The sequence below is a fragment of the Mustela putorius genome, unplaced genomic scaffold (assembly GCF_011764305.1).
Source record: "Mustela putorius furo isolate JIRA1106 unplaced genomic scaffold, ASM1176430v1.1 tig00003867_pilon_pilon_pilon, whole genome shotgun sequence".
Taxonomy (NCBI): Eukaryota; Metazoa; Chordata; class Mammalia; order Carnivora; family Mustelidae; genus Mustela; species Mustela putorius.
The window spans coordinates 24115876-24140633 of record NW_025422019.1 but is presented as its reverse complement, the minus strand read 5'-3'; the positions used below and the strand labels follow the sequence as shown (position 1 = coordinate 24140633).

General features: G+C 33.5%; 1 long non-coding RNA gene across 2 annotated transcripts in view; it reads left to right on the top strand.

Annotated features, from left to right (window-relative positions):
* The window catches only part of LOC106006356, a 70342-nt gene extending 45584 nt beyond the window's left edge, over nt 1-24758 (top strand). Inside the window, exons 3-5 of one of the 2 annotated variants that reach the window (XR_006602404.1) lie at nt 8247-8359; nt 14490-14561; nt 24700-24756. This is a non-coding gene — a long non-coding RNA (uncharacterized LOC106006356). Of the gene's footprint in view, nt 1-8246; nt 8360-14489; nt 14562-24699 lie in introns of both variants that reach the window. The other variant, XR_001180348.2, reaches the window with a different exon arrangement.

Genomic DNA, 24758 nt, shown 5'->3' with positions numbered 1-24758 from the left:
CTTCAACTAGTGAATACCTAAACCTGAATCTATTTAATTACATAATAACTAAAATATATGAAAGAGAATTTATGTAAAAAAGTAAATCTAACTAGCTTTGTGAATAATAAATACATCTTTGAAAGAACACTTTTTCAAGAAAATATATACATTTGATTCTTATTATTCATTATAGCTATGTTCTGTAAAGTTGCTGTAAACAGTGAGATAGCAAACCCTGAATCATTGCTCCTTGAAAAAAAAAGCAGTGCTAGATACCTATAAGACATAGCCACAACATTTTCCACATGTAACTTTGTTTTACATGTCTTTTGTTTAGACACCTTATTTAATACATATTGTTGATTCATTAATATTGAACCCACAGTCAACAGCACTATACCTCATGCCTAAATAAAGCTTGCCCAACACACACAGTCTCAGTAAGGCACAACACAACCTTTTGTAATTAGGAACAGTAGACAGCACTGAACACTCTGCTCGGTGGCCATTTTAAGCAATGACATCAATACTAAAATATGAAAAGATGAAAAATCAGATGTCAATAAATAACTCATAAAAGTATGCTTGTTTATAGCGGGATAACCAAAATAAGAAGGCAAATTATCTCCTGATTTGATCTTAGCTGGGAAAGCACATTTTGGGTGATTCATATTTCTCACCTCTCTGGACATATGCATGTCTCCAAATTACTGTGAAAGTATTATGAGCATTGATTTGGGGATTGCAAATAAATTTTAGTCAGTAGGCAAATTTGTAAACAGAGTCCATTAATAATGAGAATCAACTATATTAAATTCCCAAACAAGAAATATCGTGCTATACATTAAGGAAGATGAGTAAAATATTATTGCTGATTTTGAAAAGTTCAAAGTCTCTCTGGGGAGATGGAATATTAACAGGTAAGGCCTGTTCAACGTAATTGTGTTCTTATCATTGGAGAATCACAAAGGAGAAAACAAGTTGATCTCTAGTTTGCATGTGACTATGTCCTTCAGTTTTACATATACGGAATAATGGGGTCAATGCCCACTGCAGTTCTTATCATTTTCAGTCTATGAACCAGCTCTTCCTTGTTGATATGAAAGAAACCTCAAAAAGCACTGCCTCATTGTTTTTCTACCCTTTTGGTGCTCAGTAAGGCAAATTAAGGTCTCATGGAAATTTGATTTTAGAAAAGTGAAACATTTCTTATATCCTTGTATTATATATCACTCCTATACATTTTCCCACTGAACTGGTTCTATAAGCATTATTAGAGAAAAACGCCAGTACCCTCTTTCTCCATGAAGACAGTGGTACACTACTATAATATAATTACCTCTCCTTTCTTCTTCAAGACTTATCCAAATGAGATTTGTGTGTTCCATAAAAACCTCAAATTTCTTACCTTCTGCAACTTAACAATTGATTATATTTCCTTGAGTAACATAGTGCTTTCTAAAAATAACTTTTTAAAATTATTCTAGATCTGAGAACTAATCCCCTACATATTAATAGATTTAATACCTGTATACCTGAAAATCTATAACTCCAGGTATGTTTCCCAATTTTCTGGCCTGGGCCTGTACCCTGAAAAATAAAGTATAATTATTTTGCTATGTTATATTGTTCCTATGACACACCTATTTTACTCTGGGATCTAATTCTTTTCCTTTCTTTTCTTCACTTTTCTTCTTTCTTTTTCTCTCTTTCTTCCAATTTTCTAGAGAATTATTTTGCCCTTCAACTCATCCTTTACACTCTCTACCCCATCTATAAAAAGACAAGACCAATAACCTTAATATTTAAACTATTGTTCATGTAAATAAGACTCGATCTTAATAATCTTTAGCAAAACTCTATCTTTTGTTGGAAACGTCTCATTCATTTAACCTTGCACTTAACACCAGTGCCTTAGATGGCAAAACATGGTTTAAACTCATCGCTTCCAATTAATCATGTTTAAATTTCACACTGAACCATGGACGCCTTTGGTCTGTCCCAATTTTCAACTGCCTCTCATACTACAGTTGTGCAGATTTCCATCCTCTTACATTTTTGTACATCTGTTAAATTAGCTCTTTATTTCCACTCCTCTACCATGAAACCTGAGTTTGCATTCTCTGAATTTGAAATTAACTTTTAGCTAATATTTGAAAAGTATTTATTTAGGTGAATTTGAGATACATATTTACTTTCTGTACTAGAACACTGAAACTCCAAAAGAAACCATTTTACCAGGATGCCTGGGTGGCTCAGTTCCTTAAGGGTTTGCCTTCGGCTCAGGTCATGCTGGGATCCAGTGCCTCATGGGTTCCGTGCTCAGCAGGGAGCATGCTTCTCCCTCTCCTCTCTGCTTGTCCTCTCTCTCACTATCTCTGGCTCTCTCAAATAAATAAATAAATAAAATCTAAAAAACAAAAAAAGAAAAGAAACTATTTTACCCCCAAGACTGTATGTTACCTAAAGCATTTTGAACATTACTCTCCTCCAGTGCTATATCACTGGACCTCATACACTTGTTGAAATGGGATTCATTTTGGTCAGATCTAAAGTTCTTTTAACTAGTATTTTTATAAATTTTCAATTTGATTTGATCTCCTATGATCATCCCTGTGACATAGAAAGAGATTATGCACTTTGGTGAGGTTTGTTCTGTAAAATCTCACAGATGATTATCATTACTCTGTCATTTAGAAAATTGAAAATTATTCTGGGATGTGTTGGCAGCAAAAATATATTAATATTTTACAGTTTTGTATCATTAGAGGAAATAGAAGTTTTTGAAATATCATCCTGTTAATCAGTTGATCTTTCCCCTCAATAATTGGGTCTTTCAATATATTTCTAAAATTATTGGTTATGGTTTTTCAGGTAATATAAAGTAAAATTCATTTAATAAAAAAATACCACTTGAAAATAATGGCTTTTTTTTTCTTGTATTGAATTCAATTCTCTCAACACTCTTGGTGGCTAATTCATTGCGACTATCATTTAAAAGTTTGGTCTTCTAATTGTTAACGTTTAAAATTGAGATAATTAGAAATTACATGATAATGACTAATTAGAATATGAAGAGCACTATGCCTGAAGCACAAATAATGAGTGGGAATGCGTTGTATTTTTTTAATGTTTGGAATTATATTGGTATTTGAGACATGCAATTATCATTTTTAATAGCAATTTTGTTCATACAAAGAAGTTTTAAAACAGAATTATAGCTTGAAACCTCCCAATCTGTACAAATTTGTTAAAATCTCACTTATGTCCTTTTAATTTTCATATATATAAACTGTGAATTTGAAGCTGAGATTTTCTGTCTATTTTTAAAAAGAACATTTGGGGTTACATTAAAATATGTGTCTCATCTCATTTTTGAGATATATTAGACAGCAGGCTAATTCATTATGGGCCAGTTGGTTGGCAATGGTGCAGCTACTCAATGAATAAATCCAACCTCAGCCCAAAGTCGTTCAGTGAGAAAGTAAATAGAACTATAATTTAGTTAACCTCTCACCAAATAACTTTGAGCTGAGGTTGTATTTATACCAGCTATATTACATACTTATGTAGAGAGATTTTTTTAAAAAATATTTTATTTATTCATTTGATAGAGATCACAAGTAGGCAGAGAGGCAGGCACAGAGAGAGGAAGGGAAGCAGGCCCCCTGCTGAGCAGAGAGCAGAGATGCAGGACTCAATCCCAGGACCCTGAGATCATGACCTGAGCGGAAGGCAGCGGCTTAAGCCACTGAGCCACTCAATCTCCCCAGTAGAGAGATATTTTGATAAAACTGTAAGAGTAAGGAATATGGCAAGATTTTTGGATGAATTATTAGTTATTAATAAGGATGGCTTGGGTATTACAGTTCGATTGTGATGATTATTTTGCCACTAATTCACTTAACTTTTTTTTTTAAGATTTTATTTATTTGACAGAGAGAGAGATCACGAGTAGGCAGAAAGGCAGGCAGAGAGAGAGGGAGAAGCAGGCTCCCCGCTGAGCAGAGAGCCTGATGCGGGGCTTAATCCGGGACCCTGAGATCATGACCTGAGCCGGAGGCAGAGGCTTAACCCACTGAGCCACCCAGGCGCCCCTTAACATTTTTTTTAAATTTTTTATTTTTTATAAACATATATTTTTATCCCCAGGGGTACAGGTCTGTGAATCACCAGGTTTACACACTTCACAGCACTCACCAAAGCACATACCCTCCCCAATGTCCATAATCCCACCCCCTTCTCCCAAACCCCCTCCCCCCAGCAACCCTCAGTTTGTTTTGTGAGATTAAGAGTCACTTATGGTTTGTCTCCCTCCCAATCCCATCTTCTTTCACTGATTCTTCTTCTACCCACTTAATCCCCCATGTTGCATCACCACTTCCTCATATCAGGGAGATCATATGATAGTTGTCTTTCTCCGCTTGACTTATTTCACTAAGCATGATACGCTCTAGTTCCATCCATGTTGTCGCAAATGGCAAGATTTCATTTCTTTTGATGGCTGCATAGTATTCCATTGTGTATATATACCACATCTTCTTGATCCATTCATCTGTTGATGGACATCTAGGTTCTTTCCATAGTTGGGCTATTGTGGACATTGCTGCTATAAACATTCGGGTGCACGTGCCCCTTTGGATCACTATGTGTATCTTTAGGGTAAATACCCAATAGTGCAATTGCTGGGTCATAGGGCAGTTCTATTTTCAACATTTTGAGGAACCTCCATGCTGTTTTCCAGAGTGGCTGCACCAGCTTGCATTCCCACCAACAGTGTAGGAGGGTTCCCCTTTCTCCGCATCCTCGCCAGCATCTGTCATTTCCTTCCTTGTTGAGGAAGACACAAAGAAATGGAAAAATGTTCCATGCTCCTGGATTGGAAGAATAAATATTGTGAAAATGTCTATGCTACCTAAAGCAATCTACACATTTAATGCAATTCCTATCAAACTACCATCCATCTTTTTCAAAGAAATGGAACAAATAATGCTAAAATTTATATGGAACCAGAAAAGACCTCGAATAGCCAAAGGGATATTTAAAAAGAAAGCCTACGTTGGTGGCATCACAATTCCGGACTTCAAGCTCTATTACAAAGCTGTCATCATCAAGACAGCATGGTACTGGCACAAAAACAGACACATAGATCAATGGAACAGAATAGAGAGCCCAGAAATAGACCCTCAACTCTACAGTCAACTAATCTTCGACAAAGCAGGAAAGAATGTCCAATGGAAAAAAGACAGCCTCTTCAATAAATGGTGCTGGGAAAATTGGACAGCCACATGCAGAAAAATGAAATTGGACCATTTCCTTACACCATACACAAAAATAGACTCAAAATGGATGAAGGACCTCAATGTGCGAAAGGAATCCATCAAAATCCTTGAGGAGAACACAGGCAGCAACCTCTTCGACCTCAGCCGCAGCAACATCTTCCTAGGAACAATGCCAAAGGCAAGGGAAGCAAGGGCAAAAATGAACTATTGGGATTTCATCAAGATCAAAAGCTTTTGCACAGCAAAGGAAACAGTTAACAAAATCAAAAGACAACTGACAGAATGGGAGAAGATATTTGCAAACGACATATCAGATAAAGGACTAGTGTCCAGAATCTATAAAGAACTTAGCAAACTCAACACCCAAAGAACAAATAATCCAATCAAGAAATGGGCAGAGGACATGAATAGACATTTCTGCAAAGAAGACATCCAGATGGCCAACAGACACAAGAAAAAGTGCTCCATATCACTCGGCATCAGGGAAATACAAATCAAAACCACAATGAGATATCACCTCACACCAGTCAGAATGGCTAAAATAAACATTTTTTAATTAGGTAAATTTTTATTAGTTCTGGGTCAAGAGCAAACTCACTAGAAAAGCTAACTCTCCAAATTGCTCAAACACCTCAGATGTTTCTAATTTAGAATAGCTCAATTTTCGAAGTTTTTCATATGATAGCTTTTTTATCTTCCCAATTTCACTTAAGTCATAAAATACAATTGGAATTATCTTAGAAGAAAATGTAAGGCTCCAAACTCCAGACAATTTGGTGTACATGGAAAAACTAGATTATTTATAAAATATCTGTAATACATGGAGTAATCCTAAAAAACATTTACTAAAACCTGTGTAAAATATATATATATATATATATATATAAATTTTCAAATAAACTTCAGTTATACAGAATGAAGTAACTTTAGTTTGTCCAAATATGAATCTCAAAATTAAGAAGAGTATTTTCTGAATTGGCCAGATAACATTAAGTTTCATACCCCATTTCAATTTGCAAATTGGCCACATTGCCTAAATTGTGTGAACGTGAAGAATTTTCATGAATCTTAAAACAATGAAACATGGAATGTATACTACAGAGCAAACGGAGGAAAAAATGATAACATCATCACCTCTGATTTCTTACTAAGTTCTAGCTGAAAGAAAGGAGGGAAAATGATACGGAATCAAAGAGACGTTCCATGCTATAATCATGGTCAAGAACTATTACAAGGCTCATTGGAAGTTACTACAATTTCTTGGAAATGTAAACATTCGATTTCTAAAACGTATGCATACTTAGTGTGAAATTTTGAAGACATGACACGTCAAAGATAATACAGTTAACACGCTGTCTATCCAGTCTCACTGCTAGAATGAACAAAGGAAATCAGATTGATAACCTAGATATACAGGCTTATCTCACATCCCCCAAACCCATGGAAACTATAGCTCTAAAAAGTAGAATACCTCAGAGCAGTGCTGGAAAAGAGGGAGAGATCTACAGAGAAAATATAGATATCAATAGGGTACCTGAATATAATTAATAATATCTGATTATTACTTATCTAAGTAATAATATATTAAAATGCAGATTATCTAAATTTATTCACGAATCAAGGAAAAAATCCATATAGCATAATAACCATAGGGGGAAAAATGTAGTTCATGTTTTATGCAAAATATACACTAGTCCCCAAACGTTATGTGGCTGAGTTTACAAAACTTTGAAGGAACAGAAAATTCCTGTGTTATATAGCCTTTTCCAGAAAAACAAGGGAATTTGCTTTATTATAGGGTTTGTGAAACTTCAGCCTGATGAATCAAACCCATATCACTATCTCCCTATGTACACTATCATAATCATAAATAAAAATTTTCATTTCATAGTTACCCATCAATACTCCACTCTTTTCTTCCCCTGATATCTATGAAAGAGTAAATTCAGCACCCTATTTATTTGAAGCTCGTCCATGTGATTTGTTTAGCAGTAAAATATGGATTGAAGTGAAGGTATATTAACCCTGAGGAGAAATTCCATATTTCCAATCACCTCTCTGGGAACTTCCATTTCCTCCATGAAAAGAAAATGTTCCCAATTTCTGCTGTCAACTCAACGAAAGCCCAAAATCTGTATGGGTGGAATGGACCCAAACTCAATGGCAGCCTTTATTACAGCTGACCAAACCACCCCTTAGATACATGAGCAAGAAATCCATATTATATAAAATAGTCCTGAAAATCAGTAGAAAAAAATAACATGGGATATAAACAAACACATAACAGAAGACAAAATATAATGAACACCAAAAGAAATGCTCAAATTTGTTAGGAAAATACAGGGGAAAAAATCAAGGAAGTTATAATTAAAATGCCAAATAAACCAGCACTTTTCTCTTACCACACTGGTAAAATCATTAGCTTGATCATATATAGTGTTAGTGAGGGTATGGGGAATTGAGCATCATATACCTTTGCTGGAAATGTTAATTATTATAGCATTTTGGAACACAATTTGACAGTACTTATTAACTTAAAAAATATACAAACATAGAGCCTCAAAATTTCTACGTCTACAGATCTGTCATAGAAAAGTATTATCTACCTAATGGAGAGCCATGCAAAACTCTATTTATTGCAGCAGTATTAGTGAGAAGTTAAATGTACCATCCTGTCCTGTTGTTAAACAATATCAAGAATAGGCTAAATAACTTAGATACTTGTTCCAAGAAGATAAGACAAAGAAACAGTTATATAAGCTTACTCATCAAGAATAACATTTCGTGTCAAATTGTTTCCAATACCTCACTTTTGTTCCCACCAATCCAAAAGTGTTACACATTCTGCTCAATCCCACTCAGTTCTTTACCATGTAAGATTTTCTTAAAAAGTTACCCTCTTAAAAACTTACTTAAAATCCTGATTCCCTTTTCAAGTTCATCCTTAAAACCATGTCAACTTGATATTCTCTCTTATTACAGTCAATCTAATCAACCTGCCAGATTTTCCTGGTGATCTTTTGAAAACTGAAGACCAACATTTGAAACTGCAGTACCAAAATCCACAAAATAGCACTAAAGAGCACAGTTCTGGGGTAAGATTTCCTGAAGCTGAATCCCTGAAACCACATCTTACCAGCAGTGTGACCTGGAGGAGATCATGTTCTCTCTCTGGTCCTTGTCTGGAAAGTAGGGACAATAACAAATTATTTACTGAATTTTCGTGAAAAATAAATTATTTACTTAGACCATATAGGGTGAGAGCACAGAGAAAGGCCTCAAAAACTGTTAGACATTAAAAAAAAAGTATTAGGCAGAAACAACAAGTAAATAAATGACCTAAATCTTTATCAACAGAAGAATCACTAAAAAATCTACAATACATTCTTATTTACAGTTTAAAAAAATATTAATTGAAGAAAATCAAATTGTGACACAAACCATATCATGTGACTACTTAAGGAAATTATAATATAGGCATAGATTTTACGTTTAATCAGTATACAAAATTATTTTTGGAGGATGTCATCAATCCAAAACTGTGTTCATTTCTGGGGGAAAAGAACTGGATTGCAGATATTGAAAGGGATTATTGCCTTTTTCCCCCCAAAAAACATATTTATGTATTAGTGATTTTTCTTGCAAAGGACATATTTTCATTGATGATTTTTTTTAACAGTGTGGTGATGAGAAATTGTATATATAGTATATGGAATTGCAAAAGTATATATAAAAAGCCTACCTTTTGGGAATGAAACTTCTAAATAATGTATAAATGAATATACAAAATACTTTCAAATACTGCTCCATTTACAATTTTGAATAGTCGCTTCAGGAAAGAGACTAAGCAGATGTTTTTACTGAAGCATAAGCAACTTTGAGTCGTGAAGTAAGAAGTAATTCCTTAACCAATGAAAACATCAAGAAGAGTTTAGGTAGGCAAATATCATCCTGGCCAGATGGTTAGATTGAATATCGCTTCATTTAATTTTTGGCAAATTGATCCATTTTGTTTTAGTGAATACATTTCTGGAAATCATAGGATATTTTACATTAGCTCAGAAGGAAATATTTTCCTCAATAAAACCAAGCAGCATATTTTATCTGGTTTTTACTCAGAACAAAAAGAAAGAAATTTCAATCATTGAGATTTAAGGACTAAAACAGAACTCCCTCCTATACAACTTTTGTAAGTATCAACCAAATGTAGTGGCTAACAGCTGCCCTCGAAGACAGTTAAAAAATTTATTTACAATTTTGTTTTTAAAAGTGATAATTTATTGCTTTAAAGTGTATGGATCTCATTCAGAAATTTGTCTGATTGGGGCGCCCAGGTGGCTCAATTGGTTAAGCACTCCTCTCTTGACTCGGCTTAGGTCATGATCTTCGGGTGGCGGGATTGAGCCCCACATTGGGCTCTGAGTTAAGCAGGGATTCTGCTTGGGATTTTTTTTCTCTCTTTCTGCCCCTCCCTCCCAAGCTCTCTCTCTAAAATAGATGGATAAATCTTAAAAAAAAAAAAAAAAAAGTAAAGAAAAATCTGTCTTATTTTTAAATATACGTAGTGCCACTAAAACACATTTACAAATATAAATGAGTTTAAGAAAAAGAATACTGACTAGGGAACATTAAATACTTTATTTTATTCTGCTAATTACTAGCTCTAATATTTGATTAATACTCTTTTCAGTGTTATTGACATATAATTGACACATAAGGTTATATTGCTTACGAAGTATAGCATAATGATTTGCTATATGTTTATATTGTGAAATGGTTAACACAGTAACTACAGTCACCATGGTGTACATTTTATTTCCGAGACTTATTTATCTTCTACCAGGAAGTTTGTACCTTTTGACAACCTTCATCCATTTCCCCCATAAACTACCCTCCCAGGCTCTGACAACTGTTGTTCTGTTTTCTGTTTTTATGAGTTCAGTTTCTGTAAATTAGTGTGATCATACAGAATTGGTGTTTCTCTAACACATTTCACTTAGCATAATGCTCTCAGTCTGACATATTTCACTTAGCATCCATGTTGTCAAAAATAGCAGTATTTCCTTCTTTTTATGGCTGAATAACAACAGTAACCAAACTTTATTCATTCACTGATGAACACTTACACTGTTTCTTTGTCTTGGCAATTGCAAATAATCTTTGATGAACACAGGAGTATAGATGTCGCTGCAAGATAGTGACTTTGTTTCTTTCAGTTATGCACATAAATGGAATTGCTGGATCATAGGTAGTTCTATATTTAAAATTTTGAGGAGCTTGAATGTTGTCTTCCACAATGGCTGCACCAGTTAAGATTCCTACAAACAGTGCACAAAGGTTTCCTTTTCTCCACATCTTTGCCAATAATTACTATATCTTCTCTTTATAACAAGTATGAAGTGGTATCTCATAGTAGTTTTGATTTGTTCTTCCTTGATGGCTAGTAATGCTGAACACCTTTTTATGTTCTTATTGCCCATTTGTATGTCCTCTTTGGGAAAATGGCTATTCAGATCCTCTATTCATTTTCTAATCATATTAGGTTTGTTTGGGTTTTTTTTTTTTTGTTTTTTGTTTTTTTGCTATTGAATTTTATGATCTTTTTATATACTTTGGGGGTTAACTCCTTATCATACATATGATTTGCAAATATTTTCTCCCGTTCTGTAGGTTGCCTTTTCATTTTGTTGATGGTTTATTTTGTTGTACAAATACTTTGCTGATGTTTAAGTTTCATGTGGTCCCACTAGTTTATTTTTGTTTTTGATGCTTTTGCTTGTGGTGTCAAATCCAAAAAAATTCATTGACAAAACCAATGTCAAGGAGCTTACCCTTATGTTTTCTTCTAAGCATTTTATGGCTTAGGCCTTTTGTTCAAGTCTTTAATCAATTTTGAGTTAATTTTGTGTATGGTGTAAGATAGTGCTCTTATTTCATTCTTTGGCATGTGGCTGTTCAGTTTTCCCACTCTCATTAAACAGACCATCCTTTCTCCATTGTATATCCTTGTTTCTTTGTCATAAATTAATTAGCTATATATTAATGGGTATATTTCTGAGCTCTCTGTTTCATTGATCTACATGCCTTCTGTGTTCTCTATCCTATAGTACTAATCCAATCCATGGTCTACTTTTAAGCTAATACCATACTGTTTTGATTACTGTATCATTGCAATATAGCTTGAAATCAGAAAGTTTAACACCTCTGGTTTCTTCTTCTTTCTTAAGATTGCTTTGGCTATTTGAGGTCTTTTGTGGCTCCATACAAATTTTAGAATTGTTTGCCCATTTCTGTGAAAAGTGCTATTGGAATTTTGAGAGACTGACTTGACTAGTATAGACATTTTAACTCTTCCAATCCATGAGCATGAAATATCTTTCCATTTATTTGTGTCTTCTTCAATTTTTGTCATTGATCTCTTAGAGCTTTTAGCATACAGATCTTTCACCTCCTCGGTTAAATTTATTCCTAAGTATTTTATTCTTTTTGATGAAATTATAAATGGGTTTACTTTAATTTCTTTTTTTGATAGCTTGCCATTAATGTTAGAAACACAACAGAATTTTTTTATACCTGAATTTATATCTACAACTTTACTGAATTCATTTATTACTTTTACACTTTTTGGTGGAGTTCTTGGTTTTTTTAATATATGATAATATTGTCCTTCCTCAGACAGAGACACATTTATTTCTTTCTAATTTGGAGGTCTTTTCTTCCTTTTTATTGTCTAATTGCTCTGGTTAGGAGCTCTTTTTTTAAGATTTACTTGTTTATTATTTGAGAGGAAGAGAGAGAGAGAGAGAGAGGGAGAATCTGGAGCCTGATGCAAGTCTTGATCTCACAATGCTGAGATCATGGCCTGACCCAAAATCAATAGTTGGACACTTAACCAACTTAGCCACCCAGGCAACCCTGGTTAGGACTCCTAATAGTATGTTGAATAAAGTGGCAAGAGAAACATTGTTGTATTGTTCTTATTCTTAGAGAAAAAGCTTTCGACTTTTCACCACTGAGTATGATATTAGCTGTGGAATTGTCATGTATAGTCATTATGGTGTTAACATAAGTTCCCTCTATACCCAGTTTGCTGAGAGTTAATATCATGACTGGATGTTTAATTTTTGTCAAAAACTTTTTTGCATCTTTTGATATAATCATGTGATTTTCAACCTTCATTAAGTTAACGAGGTACATCACATTGATTTGTTTTTCTTGAACCTTGTTTGTATTCCTACAATAGTTCCCACTTCCCACTTGATCTTTTTAATGTATTATTGAATTCAGTCTGCTAATACTTGGTTTAAGACTTTTGCATCCATGCTCATCATGGATGTTGGCCTGTATTTTTTATCTTATAGTGTCCTTGTTGGTTTTGATAAGAGGATGCTGATCATAAGATCTTCTATTTCTTGGAAGAGTTTGAGAAGAATTGGCATTAATTCTTCTTTAAATGTTTGAATTCAGCAGAGAAGCCATCAATTCCTGTTCTTTTCTCTGTTGGACATTTTTGATTATGGGATCAATCTTATTAGTAGTTATTATTCTGTTCAAACTTTCTACATCATGATCCAGATTCAGTGGGTCTATTCTTGGTTGTTCAATTGCTGGCATATAATTGTTAATAGTAGACTCTTATGGTCACTGTATTTGTGCACTAACAGTTGTAGTTTTTCCTCCTTCATTTCTAATTTTATTTGAGCTCTATTTTTTTTTCCCTTGGTGAATCTGTTTGTCAATTTTGTTTATGTTTTAGGTATTAGTTTCATTGATCTATATTTTGGTAATTGGTCCTTTTTAGTCTCTAATTTATTTCTGCTCTAATCTTTATTTCCTTTCTTCTACTAACTTATGGGCTTTGTTCTTCCTTTTCTCTTTCCCTGAGGGGTAATGTTGAATGTTGTTTATATGAGTTTTCTCTTTCTCCTTTTTTTTGAGAAAGAGACAGAGAGAGAGAGAGAGAGAGAACATCTGTGAGATGGGGTGGAGGGAGAGGGAGAGAAAGAATCTTAAGCAGGCTCCTCATCTGCATGGAGCCTGATGCACGGCTCATCTCACAACCCTGAGATCATGACATGAACCAAAATCAAAAGTTGGCTGCTTAACCAGCTTAGCCACCCAGGTGCTCTTTTTTCTTAATGTAGGCCTTGATCGATATAAACTTCCCTCTTAAAACTGCTTTTGTTGCATCCCACAAATTTTGGTATGTTGTTTCACATTTTCATTTTTCTCCAGATCTTTTTTTTTAGTTTTTTATTATTTATTTGAAAGAGAGAGAGAGAGAGCACAAGAAGGGAGAAGAGACAGAGGAAGTAGGAGAAGCAGGCTCCCCGCAGAGTGAGGAGCCTGATGAGGGGATCAATCTCAGGACCTAGAGAGCACCACCTGAGTAAAAGGCAGATGCTTAACTGACTGAGCCACCCATGTGCCCCTCTGCAGATATTTTTTATTTCTCTTTTGATTTTTTCCTTGTGTCATTTATTGTTTAGTAGCATGTTGTCTAATCTATACGTTTTTTAAAATCTTCCAATTTTCTTCTTATAATTGACATCTGGTTTCATAAGATTGTTGTTGGAAAAGGTGCTTGATAATATTTCAATGTTCTTAAATTTATTAACTCTTGTTTTGTAGCCTAATATGTGATCGATCCTGGAGAATGTTCTATCAGCATTGGAGATGTTCAGTAAATGTCTGTAAAATTCATCTGGTCTAATGTGTAGTTTAAGTACAATATTTCTTCATTGATTTTCTATCTGAATAATCTAGACATTGTTGAAAATGGGATACTGAAGTTCTGTATTATAGTTATATTGCTGTAATTATCTTCAGATCTGTTAAAATTTGCTTTATATATTTATATATTTAGGTATTCCTAAATACCTAAATATTGGGTGAATAAATATTTATCATTGTTATATCTTCTTCTTTAATTAACCCCTTTATAATTACATAACAACCTTCTTGTCTCTTACTACTCTTTTTGGTTTAAATCTACTTTGTCTGATATAAGTACAGCATTAGGTTGAGAAAGATGATTTGGGGAATTTTCTGAGACCAAAATATAGACTAAATGAGGATTGAGACAATGACTGAAGATGAGGCTGAAGAGACAGAGTATAGCTAAAGTATTACGGATCTTTTGCACTTACACAAACTTAGAAACGAACAAGTCACCAGAAACCTATGGAAAAATCAAATGTTTTTTTTCTTTTTTTCCCTTTTAAGGAATATCCCAGACAACAGGATGGATGAATGCAAATGAGACCAAATGCAGACAGACTGCAAAGGAACTGAGAGGTATGAAATGGGCCCATGGGATATAGAGTTAATCATATGCCTAAAATCTGAATATAAACTCTGAATATAAAAGTAGAACTATATGTGGACTTTAGACTTTTTTCTTTTTAAAGATTTTATTTATTTATTTGACAGAGAGAGACACAGTGAGAGAGGAAACACAAGCAGGGAGAGTGGGAGAGGGAGAAGAAAGCTTCCGACTGAGCAGGGAGCCCAATGCAGATCTCAATCCCAGGACCCTGGGATCATGACCTGAGCCGAAGGCAGACACCTAATGACTGAGCCACACAGGCACCCCTAGACATTTTGAAAAAAAAAAAAAAAACAGAAAAAAATAAGAAATATATCTTTAATCTTACAACATAGAAATTGGTAGTTAGGGGCACCTGGGTGGCTCAGTGGGCTAAGCCTCTGCCTTTGGCTCGGGTCATGATTCCAGGGTCCTGGGATCGAGCCCTGTATCTGGCTTTCTCCTCTGTGGGGAGCCTGCTTCCTCCTCTCTCTCTGCCTGCCTCTCTGCCTACTTGTGATCTCTGTCTGTCAAATAAATAAATAAAATCTTAAAAAAAAAAAAGAAATTGGTGGTTAACATTTTAGTATATCCATTTCCAGATTGTTTTCTCTACATATGTATATATTTTAAACAAAATTTGTGACATCAATATGAAATACTTTATAGATGAACAGTTTCTGAGCCATCAAATAATAGGCAGATGTGATTTATGTAATATACCATCAGTTACTCCCATTATTAGAAATGTAGAGATTTTAAGATTTAAAAAAACATTTGTAAATGTGATTGTGCCTACATATTTGTGCCCTTGTATGATTATTTAGAAAAAGCTATTAGATGTAGAATTTCTAGGCAAAACAGAATATACAATTAAAGGTTCTTAAAAATATCCATTCAAAATTCTCTTTAAGAAAGCAATTGATATTCCTACCAGCAGCGTTTTTCCTTGAAGCTTTTAAAACAATGAATATTTTTATTTTTTCCTGACAATAGGTAAATGTGATATCTCACTGTTTAATTTGCATTCCTTTGATTACTTATGAAGTTAAATCCTTTCATGTTTATTGTAACTTGCCTGTTCTGTCAATTTTTCTATTGGGGTGTTTGTAGTTTTATGTTTGATTTAAAACGGCTCAAGGACCTATCTGTTCAGGCAAAACACAGCATAACAATTAGAATTCATTATTCAGCCATAGAGAAACTGTAAAAGCATCTCAAAAATTCAAAATGTGTGAAAAATAAGAACACAGCAAGGCTTCAGGTAAACAGAAATGCATGTAAATATTTGGCAGAATAGTCATAGTTATGCAAACTTACTAGCTACATGCCATAATTAAGTTAAGACAGGAGAACTGGCTATTTTCAAGGTCCCGGAAGAATGAAGCAATGGAATTAAGTCTTTGTCCACGTGAATGCAAAGAAATCCCCTTCGGTTTTAGAGAAGAGGGCTACACTGAGGTATAAATGACTGCTAGTTAGCAATGTCAGTTGGTTTTTTTTTTTTTTAAGTGTGCATGAAAGTTAAAAAAAATGCCAAATTTCAATAACCTTGAAAACTGGTAATAGGTATCAGCAACATATTAAGCTTCAAAGAAGACAGAGGAAAACTAGTCAAAGGAAAACTGTATAAGACTAACTCACACTATCTGAATATTAGTCCCTTAAATGCAGGCACCCTGCTCCACAAAAAGTGAACAGTCTGTCCTGAAATTTGTAGAACAATTTTCCTGACATTACTAGGACAATATAATAAAATGGACTCACTTGTGTAACCACCATTACTATCAAGATTTAAAATATTTTCATCACACCAAAAGCTCTCTCTATTTCTCTGTTTTCTCTTATACATTTTTGTAAAATTTCATATAAATGGAATTACAAAGGATTACTACTGATATCTACTTTACTCAATGCAATGTGTTGAGTACATGGAGATTCATCCATGTTGCCACATACATCAGTAGTATGCAGCAGAATTATTTTTCATTGCCATATGGCATTCCATGGGAAATGTTACTTCATGTGGATATACCACAAATTATTTATCCATTAATTTGTTGATAAGCATATGGGTGGTTTGCAGCTTGGGGGTATTATGAATGAATTTGCCGTGTAAAAGTTCCTATTTACAAGTCTTAGTATGGATATACGTTTTTATTTTTCTCAGGTACTTGCCTAGATGTGTAATAGCTAGGTCCTGTGTTAGGTATAGGTTTCACTGTTTAAAAGATACACTAACTTTAACAACAACAAATAGTCTTTTTAATCATACCCATTCTGTTGTCTGTATAGTAGTGTATCATTGTGGCTTCAAATTACATTACCCTGATGATTAGTGGTGCTGAAAATCTTTGTTGTATAAATTGGCCATCTCCGTATCTCTTTACGTATTATTTTCTAAACCATTTGCCTACTTCTTTATTTTTTTTGTTTGTTTTTTATTATTCAGATATGAGTTCTGTATAAAATCTGGAAAGAAGTCTTTCATCAGATATGCATATTGCAAATATTTTCTCTTAGTTTGTTCCTTACTTTCATTTGTTGTTGTTTTTTCATTTTTTGTAATTGTGTCTCTCACAGAGAAAAATTTTGTTTTCATTTTTAGCAGTCTTCTCTTTCATACCTTTTACTTTTGTGTTTAATCTAAGAAAACTTTCAGCTATATAGGAGTTTGATAGTTTTACATCTTTACTTGTAGATCTATAATCAATTTTGAGTTATTTTCAACATATGGCATTAAAATTCAATACTTGTTTTTATTTTTATATTTAGAATATCAGGGCTTTGAGTATAATTTTTTAAAAAAGACTAACATTATTCCCATTGCATAGCTTGGTGCCTTTTTCAAAAATTAAATTGATCAGTTACATGTTAAGTCTATTTCTGAAACCTTTATTCTATTTCATTGATATGTACCCTTATGCCAATACAATGCTGTCTTCATTATTACAGTTGTATAATGATCACAAACTTAGGTAGCATAAGTCTTTCAACTTTGTTCTTTCATTTTAAATTTGTTGAACTATGTCACATCTTTCATGTTTCTTATGAATTTTAGGATCTTGTCAATTTCTAGGGGGTAAAAGAGTGATGGTTGGGTGTTAAATCAGATTTCACTGAGTTTATACATAAATAGGAGGAATAATCTTAACAATTCAAGTTTTTAATTCAGAAACCTTACATATTGCTCCCTTTATTTTGCTGTCTTTAATTGTCCTAAGCGACATTTTACTTTATACAAAAATTTTGTTAAGTTCATTCCTTAATATTTAGTAATGTTTTAAATTGTGTTTTCTCATTGTTATTTAGAAATAAAATTGAATACTTTTTCCTAAACTTCCCTGCAATCTGGAAGGTGCCTATAGGAAGATAGTCCTGGTTATCATTGAGCTCATCTATTTTGTATTTCTCTTCTCAGGGATAGCAACAATGGGCTGATTTTTGACCAATGTAAAGACATTTGTTTCATCATTTTTCTTTTAGTGTTCTACTTGTTCATTGTGGGGTAGCAAGTTTAGCCTCAGTTACTGTATCACAGCCAGGAATGGGGTTCTTTAATTTAGTTATTCTTAATGGGATGCATTTTCAGAAAAGTAAATAGGCAGCCATGCTCTTTGCATTCAAGAATGGGAAGATTATGGTAGGAATTAGGAGATATTGGCAGATTCACAAGAGTGGTGTAGTATGAAAGGGATGTACTTTTACATGTATTTTTCCTGACAAAATAAAAACTACGAAACTCTACAAACTATTAAGTGATAAATTATCTCCCGCATAGTCAGATAAGCACAGGACTGCTATAGGAGCTCCATCTTTTAGCAATTATAAAACCCCGAGACTTTACTAAAGGTTTTTCTCTTCAACCTCTATGTCAGCATAAGAGCTAAAAGGATATGAGTAAATGAGGGGAAGGGGGAAAGGAAATATACCAAAGTAGCTGGCTTTGCTAGAATTTTCTGTACTTAACAATTAAAAGCAAAACCAAATTTCTTAGGAAACCATGAATAAATATTGTAATATAGGGAAACTTAGTATTGTATCATGGATACAGAGAAAAGAATATTGTTGAGTATAGTTTTATTTGAGAAAGCACAAAATAACTTCAGAATTTTCTTTAACTTTTAAAATAAAATTCAAGAAATCTTGGACTATAAAATAAAGTGAGATAGGATACAAATTCAAGCAATTTTTAAAAAGATTTTATTTATTTATTTGACAGAGATCATAAGTAGGCAGAAAGACAGAGAGAGAGAGGTGTGGGGGGGGGAGCAGGCTCCCTGCTGAGCAGAGAGCCCAATATGGGGCTCCATTCAGGGAACCTGGGATCATGACCTGAACCAAAAGCAGAGGCTTTAAGCCACTGAGCCACCCAGGTGCCCCAATTCAAGAGACTTTTAATAAATGGGTGAGATAGAATAATATATAAATTAGAAAAAAAAAAACCACAAAGATCTCTGCAAGAAATAAAAGCAAGTCTAGGAGAAAATTCTGAATAGTTTGCAAAACATTTAGAAGAAAGATGCTAAGATATTAGGACAAAGAAAAGATAAACATTATGGAAAGTAAACATGTACTTTATTTACAAGCAGAGTATTTAAACAAACAAACAAAAAGAGTTATATCATATATATATGACAACAGGATAGAATTAGATATTTGTGACAAACAAATAGAAGTAATAATTAGAATCTGGAAAGGATAGCTTACCTAGGCTTAAGGAGAGTTAGAATCTGGGTTTATTAACGTAAGTATACCAATACCTAGAGAGCCTGGTGAATTTTTTTAAGTGCATGGATTAAGAGAATTCCAAAGGATATTCAGGCAGAAATCAATAAAGTTTACATACAAAGAAATAATATCAGTTTGACATTAAACTTTTTCTATATCACTACCTCTTGAAGACACTGAAATTAAGAGAGTTTTGAGGGAAAACATTACAAAAAAGAACTCTATAACTGTGTAGTGTTTGAAGGAAAAAGAAGAAAATTCTCAGACACACATGGTTTAACAGTGTAATTTCCACACTTATAACATGGAAAAAATCTTCACAGACATATTCCTGTTTGAAATATGCAGTGCTTTGAAAGCTGAATCAAAATAAAGAAGTTAAGAACATTTATAAGAAAAATCTCATGGTCAGCATGATGTCAAGTGAACACTGAGTTAACATAATGAATGGTTAAAACAAACTAAATACAAATGCCATCTTAATTTTTGGACAAAGAAACACATAATTTAAAAATAAAGTAAATCTGAACTGAAAAATTTTAAATTATATTAAAACTGGAAAACAACTATGATTAGAAAAAAAAACAAACTTGCTAAATTTTTCTTCTTTGAGAAGAATCAATATATAACATATGAATGTAACTGATAGTAAGAGAAATACAGTTCAAGTTTGTTATATAAAAAGGTTAAAGTAATCTCTAGTAGGACAAAGATTTTTTTAATAGCTATCAAATAGTGAAGAAAGAAAATAGAATTATACCTTACATATCCAAAAAAAAGAAAAATAATAATAACAAGATATTGGAACAATATTATAAGATTAAGTATATAAATTTGACAATGCAAATATGCTAAATTACCTTAAACAAAAAAAAATACACAAGGATTCTCATATTTGTGTACAAAATTCAAACACATTCTGATGCACTTGCCTAAGATTTGGGGTTATTTGCATTTATTTAAAATTTACTTTTTTTTTTTTACACACATAATAAAGTATTTAACAAGAAGACTACAATACAGTGTCCAATCGTCTTGTGTCACCTGCTAGCTATTTGCAGTAAACAAGTTAGAATACTTTTCTGTGTTATAGTTTCTTTATCCGTAAAGTGAAAATAATAATAGTATCTACCCAACAGGATGTTCTAAGGATCTCCTGAGTTAAAGCATACAAAGTGCTCAGAACCTTGCCTATTTTTAGGAAGTATTACTTCAATATTTTTGTGTATAGAAATTCATCAGGAGAAAAACTGGAAAGAGGAAAGTACTTTCAAGTGTGAAAATATCAAAACTTTGCTTGAGTTGGGGCTGACTGGGTATATAGTTTCAGACACCAGGTGTAGACACTTGCTACCAGGGTTTACAGCTCCAGATGCCCACCAAGTAGGCATCTAAGGCTCTGATAAGATAGTCCCACACTTATTGGCCATGCACCTGAAAAAGCGCCAAAATTCAAGGGTTCAGAAAGGGAAGACATGAGCTTAGAAGGCATCATTTAGCATCATTAAATCCTGATTATGCCCAGAACTGTTGGTCTGTCCCACTAAAGAACTTTTTAGAGTAGAAGCAGTTAACTTTCAAGGACAAAAACAGAGCAGTTCAATTGATTGATGGGAAATCTAAGTTTTTTTCTAAGTGGGAACAGAGAATGGCTATTTATTATATTTGAACCCTATATGTTCTACTTAAGAAAACACAAAGCTTTGCTGAATGATGTCCTGGGTGCAAAAATGCTCTGTTTGCCAGTGTAAAAGGTGTTCTGCATCTGAATGTGTGGGTCAGGAGAGAGATAAAAGCCACTAGGGGAGTGAAGTTAAGCAGCCATTTAACTTCTCCTGTGACTAGAGATGGAATGCTCCTTCTGGGGGAAATGCATTCCACACTGGAAAGCAGTATAGTGCAAGATGAAAAAGAAAAAGTAATAAGCCAGGTATGTTCATGATAAAGGCCTGCTTTTGTGCTGACAATTCTCTAACTAATTAAGAAAAAAAGGAGAAAATATTTAAAATATCTAAAAAATCAGAGAATTTTGAATGAGAGTCAACAGAAGAAAATGCAAAGTCAGAAATTTGATCCAGTAATTCGGTGAAGTCATCAGATGTATTAAAGTTGAAGACAAAGCAGTAAAAATACTTGTCATACATGTTAGGAAAGGTTTACCAGATAAATTTGGAAAAGAAAAGCATGCTGATCTGCGGAGCTTTTTAAAACTGGTGTTATCACCTGTGGCTCATACACACAAGTATTAATTGTCTTGAATATTAGTTATGGATGATGAGTATCAACCCCATGCAAGGTACTTCAGAGTCTCCCTTCTGGAACATCAGAAGAAAATCAAGCAAGCTGCAGCTTCTGTGCCTGACATCGGAGGTTCTGTCTGTGTAGCTGGCACTGGTGGGACAGGGTTGCATGCCTGACACGGAAGGTATGAGGTTAGGCAGTATCAATAGACTTCTGTTACAGTTGGTTACCTTTCCTATTTCAACATTTAAAAGGAAGATAACATTGGCTAAAGGGTAATTATCTCATTCTTGCTGTTCCTGTTGAGCCTCTGGTGATGATAGTACACTCTGCTGAAGGCAAAGTTCAGAATGCAAGGAAGCACAGATCTTCAAAACGGTTTTTGTAAAGATGAGAAAGTAAAAGTTAAAGGAAGAAAGAAGTGGACACAATTTCTATATTGGCGGTGATGAGGAAAGAATCGTGTGGAGGTGGAACTTTAAAACTAAACTAAGAGGAAGAAGGAAATCAAAACTAAAACCGGGCTTCTTCAAATCTTGCTGAAGCTGATTTTAAAGAGAATGTATAAGCTTCAGAGAAAGACAGCAGGGAGTAGATGGGAGAGGGGATAAAGCAATTCTGCCTCTGAATGTGGTAGCACAGAAGACTTTAGACCTACTAACTTAAATGGAAAAGAACAAATAAACTACACTCACAAAGAAAAAGTATTTAAGGAGAAAATAAGAATATGCTAATTATAATTCAAAAATATATACTCTGAGTAGCATATACATGCAATAAAATGCCTAGAGACAAACATCCTAGAAATAAATTAATTAACTAATAGAACAGAACAGGAGAATAAAAAAGGTAAAGGGAAACAAACTTTGGGCATACAGTTATTCAGGTTTAAGTAATTGATATTCAATTTCTGTAGAAACTTTGTTAGACTGGCTTGTGGGAGTTGGATTGTAAATATGTATAATATGTAAATAACTTTTAATATACTTGAAGGATTTAAAAAGAGGGATAATAGATACGAAAGTGCTCTACAATGAATATCATTACAGACACTGGGAATGTTGAAAGGAATACCCAAAGAACATTTCCAATTCTTGTCTCATATCTGCTTATATGTATTTAATTTCCTGCATAGGGTCACTTACAAAATATAAGCCCTTCCTTATTGAATTTATTTTCTTTCAACTTATCTTCTTTCAAGGCATTGCCTCTCAGAATTTCTATATGGTGGAGATTCATTTGTCTGCTTTTCTATGTTTATTGTTTCTGTCATCCATTTTAGGCCCAAAGATTCTCAAAGTCAGGAAACAGCCATTTACATTATTTGGTCCGGAAAGAGTAAATATTATATGATAATGCTTTTCAGAGATAAATTCACTAGGCAATATTTAAAACAATTTCATTTTGGAAAATAAATTCAATTTTAACTTTCTGACATACAGCTTATATCTTCTACTAAAATTCATGGTGAAACTCGGTAAGTCTTTTTAATATATAGCCAACTTTCAATTACTAGGCAAACCTTGTTTGCAAATATTGGATGTTCTTCCAAAAATGTCACCTTCATCATATTTCGAGAATCTTAGTTCCCGGTCACATAAACTATGAATCCAGCATTTATAGTTTTTAAAAATGCCACCCAATATCACCGTAGTATAACGATCAAACTCCTTTTTTGGTTCTGCTTTGGTTAAATGTTGCCAAAACTACATATCACAAATTTTCTGCAGTCTGAAGTACTTCCTTAGTTTTGCATGCTCACATTTAATACCAAGTCTTTACTTTGTGCAGAATCCACTTCCTGGAACAGCACCTTAATGCAATATTTCTGTGTCAGTGATAATCCAGATTTTCAAAAGGCTAAGTATCCATTTACATTTATATTTTGGAATAAGTTTAGTAGTAGTAGTAGTAGTAGTAGTAGTAATAATAATAATAATAATAATAAATTTCAAGGTGATTTTAAATGAATTTAAATAATAAATTTCAAGGTGATTTTAAATCTTCATCATGGAACTAAGGTTCCAAGGAAGGATGAGAGAAGAGGAAATATTCTGAAATAGAACCTGAGGATAATAAACCAATCACCAAGTTTTAGCAATTAAACTTCCTAAGAATTCCTCTTTTCTCCCATTTGTCTAGATAGCCATGCCCACTGTCTCAGTTTACACCATTATCATCTCCTGCCTGGATTTAGAAGGAAAGATTTATAAACCAAAAATTAATAGGAACTTCTTAGTCTAATTTTCCAGTTTTATGGCTCTCTGCAACCAATTTTCCATGTTTTTCAAGAAAAATAATAGCTCTAAAATATAATCTAATCACGTTATCTCCTTACTTTACAAACTCTTCAATGGCTCTAGATTATCTTCAAGATAATTACGATTTCTCTCCAAAAGTCCTCCACCCCTTGCTGGTCCCAGTTACTGCTTCAGTTCTTTTGCAAATGTTAAGCCCCAGTGTCTTGAATCTATCAGTAGGTATATGAGTGATGAACCATTCCCAGTGTCCTTAGGTTTATTATCCTCCTCCCGCACACTACTCCTTCTTGAATTGTGAAAACGCAAGATTTATTTACCCTTTTAACAAATTTTTAGGTATTTTTTCTTTTTTCCCCAGTTTTACTGAGACATGATGGACATAAATCACTATTTAACTTTCATGTGCACAGCTTAAAGGTTTGACTCATATATATTATGTAGTGATTACCACAATAAGTTTAGTCAACATACATAATCTTATGTAGAAATTTAAAAAAAAAAAAGAAATGGAAAAAAAAAGAGAGAAAAAATTTCTCCTTTTAATGAGAACTCATAAGATTTACTCTCTTAACAAGTTTCATATATATCATATATGCTACATGTTATATTCTGTATAGCAGTGGTAACTATAGTCATTGTGTTGTACATTATATTCCTAGCACTTATTTATTTAACAAAATCTTAAGTGTATAATATAGTATTATTAACTAGTATACAATGTTGTTAACTATACACACAGTATTGTTTGGCAGATTCTAAAATTTATTCATCTTGCATAACTGAAATTTTATACCCACTGAATAGCATCTTCCCGTTTCTTTCTACTCCTAGCCCCTGGCAACATTCTTTTTACTCTTTTTTTTTTTTTAACATTTTATTTATTTATTTGACACAGAGCGAGCACAAGCAAAGAGGCAGAAGGAGAGGGAGAAGCAGGCCTCCTGATGAGCAGGG